We start from the raw sequence: 12842 nt of genomic DNA on the forward strand, positions 1-12842 counted from the left end.
GTGGAAGAGGAAAGAGAGGTGCCCCACAGTCCGAGTTTAGCAACGATGGAAGACACAGAAATGGACAAAGCACCCTGGTGTGAATGTGTGTGTGTGTGGAGGGGGTGGTTGATGGAGATAGAGAAAGACATGGAGAGAAAGTAAGAGACTAGATAAACAAATAACATCTCACTTCATGCAGTTCCTCCATCTCAGCAGGGGCTCTGGAGTCACCAAAGCCCAGTGAATGCCAGGAGGTCTAGGTCACAGCGCTCACTGGCAAAAGCTCACAGCTCTCTCAGACGGGAGTTGAACGTGACACTGTTACTGATAAACACGCACTGGAGGGAGCTCGACTCGGCATGGAGCGCCTCTCGCAGGGAAACCAGGAAAGAACTGGCCTTGACAGCTCATCTTGAGACACGTCCAGCCTGTCTGCTCTGCACTACAAAGAAACAACAATGCTAAAACCACACACACATAGCCTACACACACTAGAAACACATCTCCATTCACCCCTCAGCACAATGGAAAGCCTCCAATCCACTCTGTAACAGGACTGTGGTCCCCTCAGAGGTTTTCTCAGTTTCTAAGTTGGAGCACTGGCAGCCACATGAGCAATGCTGCCCGTCACACTGTGAGTAGGGGGGGGGGAGGAACAAGTCGGAGGCGGGCTAGAGGAGAAGAGGACGGGCGAACCGGAGGAATCGTCGTGGCGGAGGTGTTCCATTAGGTGCGGCATGACACGATGCATACCGATAGCACAGCGCACGGCTGACACGGGGACAGATTTCCACGCCACGACGGGGGGTGGAAGTGAACTGGGGCGTCGCTCCAAGGCGACGTGCGCAGGCAACAGAACACGTCTCAGATGGTAACAGCGTGGGCCAGCGAGGAGAGTAGGAGGGTGGTGTTAGAAGAGGGAGTGGGGGTGGGTTGGGCTGAGGGTGGTGACGCGATGTAGAGCTGTCCAAGAACGGGCCCTGTTAGAGAAGCAAGCGGGTGGGGGGACGCTGTTATTTGGCTAGGTGTGTTAAGGTTGGAATGACCTTGTCGTGGGACATCTTAATTAACCTGGCCTACTTCCACAAACACTAGGCGCTGTAAAAGGAGAGGAAAGATGAATAATTCATAACGCTCCACAACGTGATGCGAAGGGGAGGATTTTTTAAAATCAACAAAGCACACATGCAAATATGACTGAGAATGTAGTCTAGACGAGACTAGAAGTGAAGGACAAACAATATGTCAACAAAAAAAAAAGTTAAATAATCATTCAAACTTTCAGGGAATCTAGTCAAGCATTCAAATCTGTTTCATGTATGCATGCTGTTCATGCTTGCAGGACTTACTTCGCACTGCAGAGGCATGTGTTTGATCGGTAAACTGTGCTCCCTTGAGCTCCCCTGAACTATGATCTTGGATACTTTAGTCTTCCAGTTGAGCTACAGAATCATGCAGCAAAATAAACAATTCCCCCCTTATGTTATTCATATAGGGGGGATTCACACAATTGGAGGGGGGGGTTCGATTCTGATACCAAGTCAAAAATTGCGATTTCGATACTTCTTCGATACTTTCTTAAAAATGTATTTGATTTGGGGGCCCCCACCACCGTCATCAGTAATATTGAATATAGTAGTGGGATCATTCACAACAGTGGCCATCCTAGATTCTGCTTTACTCTCTAAACACACACTGAAAATGGTGGCTTATGTGATATGTTTCTATTTCATATCTTTTTCAATTCATATAGAGTGTATTTAGTTAATAATGTATAGTATTTTACTAGTAATTACTAGTAGCTAAACATATTTAGTCATTTGAATGCTTCATATTGATTTTTAAACTATTAGTAATTAGCCTTCATCCTGGCGGTTTTAGGCTAGTGAATAAAAGTTGTGCATAGAGCATAAGGATATGTTGATGCAATTCATTATGTCTTCTATGTCATTAGATAAAATAAATGTTCAAAAAACTAACAAGTCGAAGACAATCTTTCTGGGATCAAGTGTTTTGCAATGTTCACTAATGATTTTAGTGAGCATTACTGGCAGACGTGATCTGAGCTAGCAGGATAGTTACCAAGGAGCTCTCTCCAGATGTAAAAGTTTGCCATGGTTGCGTAGCCTATTTGCGTAAGCGCAAAGTGGTTCTCTCTCTCTCTGTGTGTGTGCGTGTGTCTGCGCCTTCATGAGGCTATGTTCAATTCAACTTGGTAGTTGATCGCACCGCATTCACGCCACTTTATGATTAGATTAACGTCATCAGACAGGCTGTAAAAGTGTATGCGGGAATTTCTCGCATTATGATGGCTAGAGTTGCGGAACTTGAGCAAATTATGCGCAATACCCGCAATCCCGCAGTAAAATTTAAGCCCTGACTCTTGCATCCACAACTGAGCACTCTCAACTCTCCTCCCCCATGCAGAAGGTCAAACAAAGCCAAAAAAAAGTTTTTTTTTTATTTCCATTTAACCCCTGGGGTGACGAGGTCCTGGCTAGGCTAACCAATCAGGAATATGGAGCCTGATGTAATACTACTTCTATTTGTGTACAAAATGGGCAAATGGATTACAGGTTGAGGTTCATGTGTCACACCACATGATGAAGGGGACAGTGAGTTATTTTCAATATCATAACATAGCCTTAAAAAAGGGACATGTTTGTCTGCAGCTGTTATGCATTCAAGATTTAGACTTAATCTCATTATTATCTCTTCGCTAGTAATCCGTCATGGACCAATTGTCTGAGAGATGGGGTTTCCAAAGCCTGGCCTTGGCTGTTAACCTACTTGCACAGCCCTTTCTGCTATAATTTGTACCTCAATGCAATCAGATTACTCTTAATCTAAATGACTTGCAGCCTCAGTGGATGCGCCAGGTTCCAAGTAGGCATCTACAGAAGTGTACTAAACACCAAAACAGTTGGACCTTATAGCTTCGACCTATAGCCTACACAAGCTCATTCTATATGTATAGCTGTAGTGGTTGTCTACAGTATAATGAGACTCCTACAGTATATGTGAGGCACTTGGGGGGTATCACATGGGGGCCTAGAAAATGCAGCAATTCATTCATGTATTCAGTGAATTGCTTTCGGACAGCGTCTCTGAGCTTGAACATAAATATTTGTGGGACACGTTAGCTCACAGCATGCCCCTGGGAAGGGCACAGACAAGCAGCAGATGACAGATGAGTGTGGCCACGGCCGTGTCCAGCAGCTACGCAGGGGAGGATATGCCACGCCATGGGACACCAGAGCCACCTCCCTCAGAGAATGGAAGTGATTCCAGGGATGAAATCATCTCTCAGTCTCCTGTACACTGCCCCGGATGACAACCGAGGGAAGGATTGCAGGTTGCAGACCCGTTTGGATTACAACGATTTCCTTTTTATACCCTGGGACGATTCATGAAAGTTTAATTAGTGACGCACTTCTGCTAATGGAACTTCTCATCCCCACGTCTCATAATGTTACTCCAGACGGTAACACCCAGGCTACCGAGTGGTGGGAACGGAGCTGGGATACAGGGTCAGCCTTCTGCACTAATGTCACTGATCACATTAAATGCTACCCGCATTCTCAGTGACTGGTAAGCACTTACTGTTTATTTTTAGCCACTGACTGTTATATCTCCCCTGCACACTCTGGGCACGTTCTGCTCCGCTGATGGCGTCAGCCACGTTAACATACGGGCGCACATGATGCTGGCCCCCTCTCCGTTTCTCCACCGGTATCGGGATCTGGTGGTGTGAGTTTCCTCCCTCACACTCTGGTGTCACTGCTGAAAGGATTAGAGGTGCCTTAATGTTTCCCAGCTGTCATGCAGCCAAACCAGAGCTCCAGAAACCACAGACCTGCTCGCAAGGTGGCCCTGGGCTGGACTGTTTAACAAACACACATTTTTCAATTACTAGGTTCTAACTTCATTCCACTACTGTGCTCAGCACCTCTAATAATGTCTGACTCTTTGATCCTTCCTTTTGCGAAAATTCATGTAAATACATAACACCTTTTCTATTTGCATCTCAACACTTTTAACACCCCTCCCCTCTCTACAGATATTTTAAACATCTGCACTCTGCACATAACTCAGACTAGACAAGCAGCACCCATTAAAAGCACCAGTTTTACAAACCACAGAACAATGCTACGCTACTTCAAACAGCCATTTACTTTCAGTTCTCTGAATTCTGACCACTAACCTCAATATTCCCCCCCCCCATTGAAATGTAAATGCACCAGCAGCCATGACGCCTACATCCTGTCGTAGCCGCACAGTCACCCCTACAGCCAACGGGCAAAAGCTACTCACCCTCTCCTCCTCTCGCTGGCAAAGTGCAAGTCTCCTCGAGAGCAGGACAACTTGCCGATAAGCCCGGCTGCCTGGACCAGGGCTGGGAAACGGATAAGGACAATCGCCTCCTGTCGGCTGAACTAATAGAGGATCAATTAGGAGACCTGACGTGCCGAGATTGGAGACATTGGAGGGGGAGGGGGGGCACACAAAATGCACACACTTAAGGGAATAAATAAAAGAATGAGTGATATGAGGCTCTTTCTGTGTAAGAATCTGAAATGATTTTGTATGTACATGTTAAATGTTGAAAACTAGGCCAAGTCATGCAATATATGAAAAACAAAAAGTGGAGCACTGTTTGCAAGGAGAGTCACTTGGGGGCTGATGTGTAGCCCTCTGATGTGTAATTTCTAGAAATGACCACGTATCCCAGTGCTTTTCAGAGCAAACAACGATGCACTGTCCAGACTGGCTGATGGTAGTGGGAACTGACACAACGGTCACCAGCTCTGCTCACCAGCCCTGCTGCAGGGTCCACAAGAGTTTGCTTTTCAGAATAAAATGAGGAAGGAGCGGTTACAAGCTGGATTAAAAAAAGACATCACCCTTCCAATGTTTCACATGGCACTATTCTTCATATTTTTAGATGAGCCATGGCACCTGCTTCTGTAATTTAATTCCTAAATCATAAGCACAGATCACATGAAGAGAACTTCATCATGCTAACATTGGGCATTGACACAAAATTAAATTACACAACCCCATGCATTGATTCTCAGCTATTTCTTTCGCCACAGAACACTTCCTTTTGGAAATAACGTAGGGGTTCAGTCGGAAAACAAAAGGAGTGTCACTCTAATTCCATGACACCAGTTACTGTTTGCTGTTTTTTTTCTTTATTATGATCTTTACCTATTAAACTATTCTTTGACTATTTCCCTTCTATGCTTTTATTTGCTATTACTGTTTGCTTTTGTTTATGTAAAGCATATTGAATGACCTCTGTGCATGAAATGCACTATATAAATAAACTTGACTTGACTTGTCCTGTGTCACCAGTGCAGTCTGGTACATAAGAGCCCATCCGGTGACGATGATTCTGAGGTTGCTGACATCTTAATTGTTTTCCACATGCTTGTCATGAGAGGTTTGATCTTGGCAAGTCCTACCCTCTCCCATGAGTGTGAAAAGAAATGTTTTTATATATAATTGTTTTGTTTTCTGTCTGGTAACTACAGTATGACAGCTTTTAAAAGTAGGGCAGACACATCTTCAGAGACAAATAACTAATAAAAATAGTCAGATAGCAGACCTTTCCACTGTGACCCAAACATAACTTGCAATCTCACTAGTCTACCATTCATCACCATATTTCACAAGAAGGGCTGCGCACCCCATCTGAGAGACCAATGAGATGGCAGAGAGCCAGCTGTCATACACCGCGCCCCTTATTTAATGAAGCTCACAAGAGGTAACCCAAGGGAATTCAAATTCACATGCACAAACCCTTTGTTAGAAAATACCTGACCCACCAAATGTATTTATATAACAAACAAAAAGGAGTGGAAAGAGCTCTTCGCTGGCATACCACTTAAAACGGATCTCTCAGTCTCGTCTCTTCATCCCCCAGACACTTTACACGTTCCATGAGTCCACGATGACACACTCAAATATAAACACAGTGCAGACAGAACGCGGCGGGAATATATGAACCATGGCCCTTTACAAGCACACACAGACCGCATTAGCATTTCTCTTGGCAGGGTACGCGTCATGTCTGTTGGTCAGGAGGTGATTCATTTGCATTGCAATAAATAACCAAAACAATGACAATGACAACTATGACAAGTGAATGGAGTAAAGTGAGAGGGGGGTTCATAATGGATAGCATATGAATGAATGAATGAAACTACCAGCAGAGTGGGGTATTTGGAGTGGAAGAGGGGATCGAGGGGGGCGGGACGACAGGGAGTTGTAGAAGCACTATCACAGAAGCCAGGGCGCCACAAAATAGAAAGAGCCAGGGATGAAATATTCACAACAACGCATGTTGTCTTCTGACACAACATACAGAGGCAGTCTCCACATGAGGGGAGTGTTGCTGTGATTTATTTATTTATCCCCCCCCAACACACACACACACACACACACACACACGGGACCAGAAATAGCCACAACCCTGTCAGGAACGGCAGTCCGAGAGTGATTCATTACCCCTTTAGAAAGTGGAGTCTTTTCGCCTCTTTCCACCCTCCAGGTTTTGCCTCTGCTCTGTACTCTCACCACCTAGACCCACACCACCACCCCCACCCCCCCCTTGCTAATTACTGGAACTAGCTGACCTTCCCAATATCCTAGTTTCCTAGACACGGTTATCATTTGTTAAACTCCGCAGAGACACACTGTATGTGGAGGCAATTTATTTCTGCCCCATTCCTACCCTTTTTAAGAGTGGCAGCCCCTGGGCCTAACCAGGAGTAAAAATAAATGTGAGGTCAGCTGGCATGTGCAGCTCCGACAGTGATGGAGGTGAGCGGTGGCACTGCAGCGAGTTCTAATTTACTTTACATAATAGGAACATATTAGCCAGGTAATGTAGATGCCGAATGCCGTTGTAATTGTGACCTTGGCTGACAGCGGGGGGTTCCTGTGAGTTATGACTTCCCAAATCAACAGTGGTAATTCACTGCTGACGGAAAAAGGGAAAAAAAAAACTAAGTCGACGCATATTGTGTTCGCTCAAAGAAATGCACTCTGCGTGTTCCAACTTGTAACAGTCCACAAAATACACAAAAGCATGTGGCTTTTTCTCTGCCATAATAATAGATTGTCAACCTATGAAGAAAGCTCAGCAGATTGCTGCTGCCTGTATCAATTTATGTGGGCCATAATAAAAATTCTTCCCGTAAAATACAACAATCACGTTAAAATTACAGGTGCAGGCTTGCGCAGAATGTCTACCTAGTCAACTCATAGATCACTTTCATGCAACACTGAGGAGGTGCATGAATCACCTCAGACAGAATGGGACTAATTACCAGTCACCTTATACAGACATTTCACACAGGCACACTGAACCCCACACAAAACATCTATAATATACCCAAAGAACGGCAACTCATCAATATGGGCTATACATTAACAGATAAAGAGTAAATTAAAGTGGAGAAAAGGCACACAGGGGTTCTGTAATGAATTCAGTCACTTGCTAATGATCATTGAGGAGGAAGAAAACAGACTATGGGTATATCTCGGTGGAACAGGCAGGCACAGAAGAATGTCTTCACCTAACCATAGAAGCAAGCACATATGCCCCTGTGGTGCTTGTGTAAGAATTTTCTCTTCAGTTTATTTTCTCCTGTAAAACACACACTGTTTTATAGGAGAAAATCCTGTACAAAGGCCGAGGGATCTGCAGCACCAGGGGAAGACAGTTTCTTCCCTTCACCACTCCTGTCTTCAAATGCAAAAGTCCTGAGCATTTTGGAAGGGTAAAGCAAAGATAACATTGTAAATCTACCACCAACAGTTGCAGACAATCCACAATCCTCACAGAGCAGATGAGGCTGAAACATCACAGAGCGATGACGATCCAGTGATTGGACGGCAGGCCAAGGAGATGTCATCCCATGACTCTTCGTGTTCTCATAAGGACCAGGAGCAAACGAGTTGATGTCTGACGGGCAGATTTCACACACCTTTGATTCCTCGCACGAGGCTGCCGAATTACGCCATGCACAAACCCCGCACGACAAGCACCATCCAAGGGCCCCCCTCCTCTCCTGAATGTCTTTCTGGCCGCAAGCAAAGGTTGCAGCAGCACACACTGAGGTGAAGCGTATGACAGCACGTCTACCGGCCTGCTTACATCGCCTCTGATCCGTCAAGCCTTTTTTACACAATTGGTCCACAGTGGCCGCGCAGTCTGACGTGAGGCTGGCAAAAGGAGAGCCTCGAGCGGCCTTTGAAGCCATCCCTGTGTGGCAGGCAGATTTCTGTGAACTTGCGAAAGATAATGTAAGCCCATTGCATGCACAAAAAGAGGGGCGAAAAGCATCCCACTTTTAGGTATAAGCACCACCCAGAGTCTATTTTGGATCCTCTGTTTACACAGAGCTTGTCACACCTGAGGACAAGCTAATTAGATCAGTGACACTGGAAGATATTTAATCCAGCGATTTGCCTCGGTGGAAAGTTACACTATGAGATTCGGTTTATTTTTAAAACATCTCTGAGGCTTTTCGGCAGCCATAAACATGAATACCAGAGTTTGGTTCTAAAGGTCTTCACTGTTACTCCTTAAATGGACTCTAAAGGGCATGTTAGGACTCCCTGATAAAACATTCACCTGCTGACATGGGACAGTGATTTGCTGTTGATTGTATTTTTTTATGAGGTGAACAGTAAGCATGTCCATTATGTGTCCACCCACAACAAACAAAAGCCTGTGTGTCCTAGCCCATCAAGTTTATTTTGATGCTCTAGCTGAGCCGCGACATATACACCGTTTAACTGTCCTCACCTCCACCTAATAAAATTCAGGCCCCCCCCCCCTGTGCCATGCAACCCCATAAATCAGCCTTCATGAGACAACAACGTGGCCCAGTTCAATCTGCCAAGTGCTCTGGTCTGCAGCCAAGCGAGCTCCCATGTGTTTGCACACACTGGACCCCACCTCTCCAAGGCCCAGATGAGCCAGTTGGAGAACACACGCACACAAACACAACACAACACACACAGAGCACCACTGCTGCTCTGCATCGTTTCATCTCTGTGAAATGAGACTATGTTTTTTGACACAACTACTGCCCTGGACGACATATGTGCATTCCCACAGGGTGTTGTTTGTGCAGTGCTCTGGTAGTGGTTTTGAGGGTTGAGTGGGTGGGCGAGTGGATTTATCTTTCACTTATGTATGTTGATTTATTCTCAAAACCAAAATGAGGTGTTACTAGATATTTTGGGGCAACCCCAATCTAAAATAGACAGCCAAACACCAAACAGCTTGCTTGCTTGCCAAGGTTAATTTCTGAAAGAACATATCCTGTGTATTCTTTCTAGTCTTTTTTGAAAAGGGGCGGGGATACAAACAGCTATGTTTATTTCTGCTTATATTGTAAAGGAGACAGGGATTCAGTTCTCTTTCAAAACAGAAGAATGCCATTTCGTGCTCGTGAGATGATGGAGGCACACTCTTGCCTCTTGCCTCAAGAGACAAAATCAACAGAGAGAGAAGGAAATAAAGAGTGTGGATAACTGTGAATATGTATAGGCTTGGGGTACTGCTTTGAAGTATTGCATAACAACTGAAACAATTACATATTGTGCATTTCATTCCATTAAATTCAACTAATCTCACCACTACAAACTGGGCTTCCCTAAAAAAATATATCAAATGATGAAACACAAAGATCTATTTATTTGCAGTCAAGCAGATGGTTGATAATGACGTACGTTGGTTGTACTGCTGCATGGCAGCTATAAACATGCATGCCAGCAATACTATTATAGGCAACAATAACATTTATATTTGGTTCAGAGATTCTGTTTTCACTGTTTTCAGCCTGGACTCCACAGAGGCGGCATTTCAAGCTAAATTTCAGACAAGGTCATGTTGTACTTTTTTCTAATAAACATGTAAATGTGGACCCCTTGCTGACCTTGACCGTTACGCTTTATATTACAATTCACCAGTCTTTCTGAAGCCACCTGTTAAATACCCCGAAAGAAAATGTATATTTTTTGTTCTCTTTTTGAATGCTGCAATAGGCCACAGATATGAGTTAAACTCGCGATGTGTATTTACGCAAAATATATATATTGCAAATGCAAAATCAGTGGTCAACAGAAGATTAGCGGTGGTCCCTTTGATGATAAACTCCACACGGCTAGCCTACTGGTCAAACTGATTCATACTTGACGGGTCAAGATAAACAGAGATTAGTGACCAGTGTCCTATCATGGTGAAGTTATTACATCATTATTGACAAAATAACTCCATTCCTCCTCTAGAATTACGCTCTCTCTCAAAGTCCAAATGTTTAACAATGAAATAGTGCAGGGAGAACACGTAATCGACTTGGACACACCATCATTTGAAACCTGTAACAGTGCCCATCCGACTCCAGTGGAAGAGGCATCATTATTGCATAGGCTGAGCTTCATTACAGTGACGAGAATATCTCGTCGCACTTTAGTCTGCTATGTTCATACCTAAGCACGCTTCGGTCCCTCGTATGTAACGGTAAAATCAAAGACAAAACAGCGAAATCAGAAGCTAACCGCACGTGCTTCAATGAACTACAAACTATAGCAGGGCAACTGTTAACTCGAACCATTAGGATAACCCACAGAGCAAACAGCATACCCTAAAACCACACGATATGTGTGTGTTAGTGATGTAGGCTAGTATTAACAATGTAGTAAATCTTCATGCATCTGAAAAATTATTAAAACTCCAAAAGCAGCAGCAGGCTGTTGTACGTACGCTATGTCAACCAATTATTCCCCACAATCGTCTAACTTTACGCACCAACAATGGATTCTGCCCAAATAACCTTACTACACCATTAAAACCGACTTAAATATACATTTAACGAATGACTGATAATAATTAATTTACCCACTGTCAAATCCGAGGACAGGAAAAGAGTGCTATCACTCCGCGAATCTATCTACAGCACGTAATCCATGCTTTCTGAAATGTTGACAATAACATCAGTTATATGAACCGAGGTCCTCTTGAGAACGTTACTTTTTGCTTGGCTGATTAACCGTAGCTCAGGCTACATGCCCTATCCAAGGTATTACCTGTGCTGCAGTTGGTGTCCGGAAACTTCAGTGTACTTCGTTGTCTAGTAGCAGGTTGCACGGTCCACAAAGGCTTGTACTAACTCGCTGCGTTTGACAGCGAGGTGCCGCGTCCTGGTTAGACTCGGAAATCTCCACGCATGCTCATCCCGATCCCTTAAGGGGCAACAGTACCTGAGCACATCATAGTAGTATGTCCTACTTATCCGTGGTGGAATCTCTCATTGAAGCAATGTCACTGTAATTCATTAGGTTAGATACTTATAGCTCGTTCAACATAGTCGTGGAAAAGCTAAATCACCACACCTCAAACATGTCATCTTACCAGTAGGCCTGTCTAAAAATAAGAACACTTTAATTTCCTTTTTCATTAATATAATGTTGACAATGTAGGAGGAAGAAAATAAATAAAAAGCAACAAATGTTTAGTTAATGAGCACTGGATGAGTATGTGCGTGCATAGGGATTTTATAGAGGGGGTGCGCTCTCAAAGACATGGCAATTAGGACATCCATCCACCCTATTAATACCAACCCGTGCAACAACAGGAAAGAAATCAGCTCTGATCAAAACTCCTGACACCCTGCCTACGGCACTTCCTGCAATCTAAACTGTTGTGACTAAGAGTTGGACGTGGAGGTAGTGATTATGGGCGTGTTTGTTTTATGTTGCATCTGAACCCCGTAAGTGCCATGGTGAATAAGAGTTGCTAGCCTATTGAGTTTTACGCTTGCGTTTGTTTACAATAGTTCTATGTACTGAGACAGGTCTAGAGGAGCATCAGACCCCAAATTGCATGCTATGGAAATGGTCACACAGTAAAGCCTTATTTTAGAATTTAAACACAGGGCTTTCGAAAGCCACCCACACACAACTCCACCCTCTCATAGATTTCCTGTGGTGATGTTGGTCTGTGATTACACCCATGCATTTTAGGTCCGTCTTACTCTTCTTCAACCTAAAGGAGTCCAGGATGGAAACCATCCCGAACTAAGCCTATATCGCCATCTTCTTAGGAAATTCAAGTGTGGGCAAGATTTTTTGAAGAAAAGACTCCATCTCACCCGTTTTCTGCAAACGCAGGCTGGGGCCTGATGTAAATCAGTTCTCCTTGTAGCCCAGGGGTAATCCAAAAATCGCGCTAATGGTCTCCATGATGGATGACATCATTACCGGCGCGAGCGCAGGCTACCTGGGTCTGCAGCGGCGAAACGCTTCGGAGAAGTTTCCCCGTGAGTCGAGGAGGGAATGGGGCCGGGAGTGATCAGTCTGAATACTGCCTGGCCCAGTGCTCTCTTGTGTATCTGATGTATTCTGTCTCCATACTGCAATTCCTTTGCCACTTTTACTGCATCGGGGACGAAATGAAATCAGGAGCGCTTAGGCTACTAATTTCAGCTATTTTCTTTTATCACACTTACCGGGTGAGCTACAGGGATTTGATTGTAATTGAAAGATAAAGGTGTTAACGAAACAATCTAAACGAAGACAACAGCATTTAAAAAACGGGCTGAAAATAATTCCAAAACACGTTTCACTTAGTGCAAAATCCTGAGTCAGACATGCAAATAACTGAAAGCGTGTGAATGGTAAGCCTGCACTTGTCTCCTGTGCAAGTGAACTGGCAGTGCGAAGAGCCACTGTTGCTTTTCATCTCGCAGTCAGTCACGTTGGAGAAGGTGTCTCGGCGTGCCGACTCCGTAGCGCCAAGTCGAATGTCTGCAGTCAGAAATAACACGTCTAGCCCTTTG

At 44.4% G+C, this 12842-nt stretch overlaps 1 protein-coding gene across 2 annotated transcripts in view; it reads right to left on the minus strand.

Annotated features, from left to right (window-relative positions):
* znf385b (zinc finger protein 385B) overlaps positions 1–12231 on the minus strand; it is an 89269-nt gene extending 77038 nt beyond the window's left edge. Inside the window, exon 1 of one of the 2 annotated variants that reach the window (XM_042082338.1) lies at positions 12156–12231. The gene's annotated coding sequence lies outside the window, so the exon portion shown is untranslated. Of the gene's footprint in view, positions 1–11091; positions 11314–12155 lie in introns of those variants that run through there. The other variant, XM_042082329.1, reaches the window with a different exon arrangement.
* Positions 12232–12842: the final 611 nt, after the last annotated feature.

This window comes from Alosa sapidissima, chromosome 2 (assembly GCF_018492685.1).
Source record: "Alosa sapidissima isolate fAloSap1 chromosome 2, fAloSap1.pri, whole genome shotgun sequence".
Classification (NCBI taxonomy): Eukaryota; Metazoa; Chordata; class Actinopteri; order Clupeiformes; family Clupeidae; genus Alosa; species Alosa sapidissima.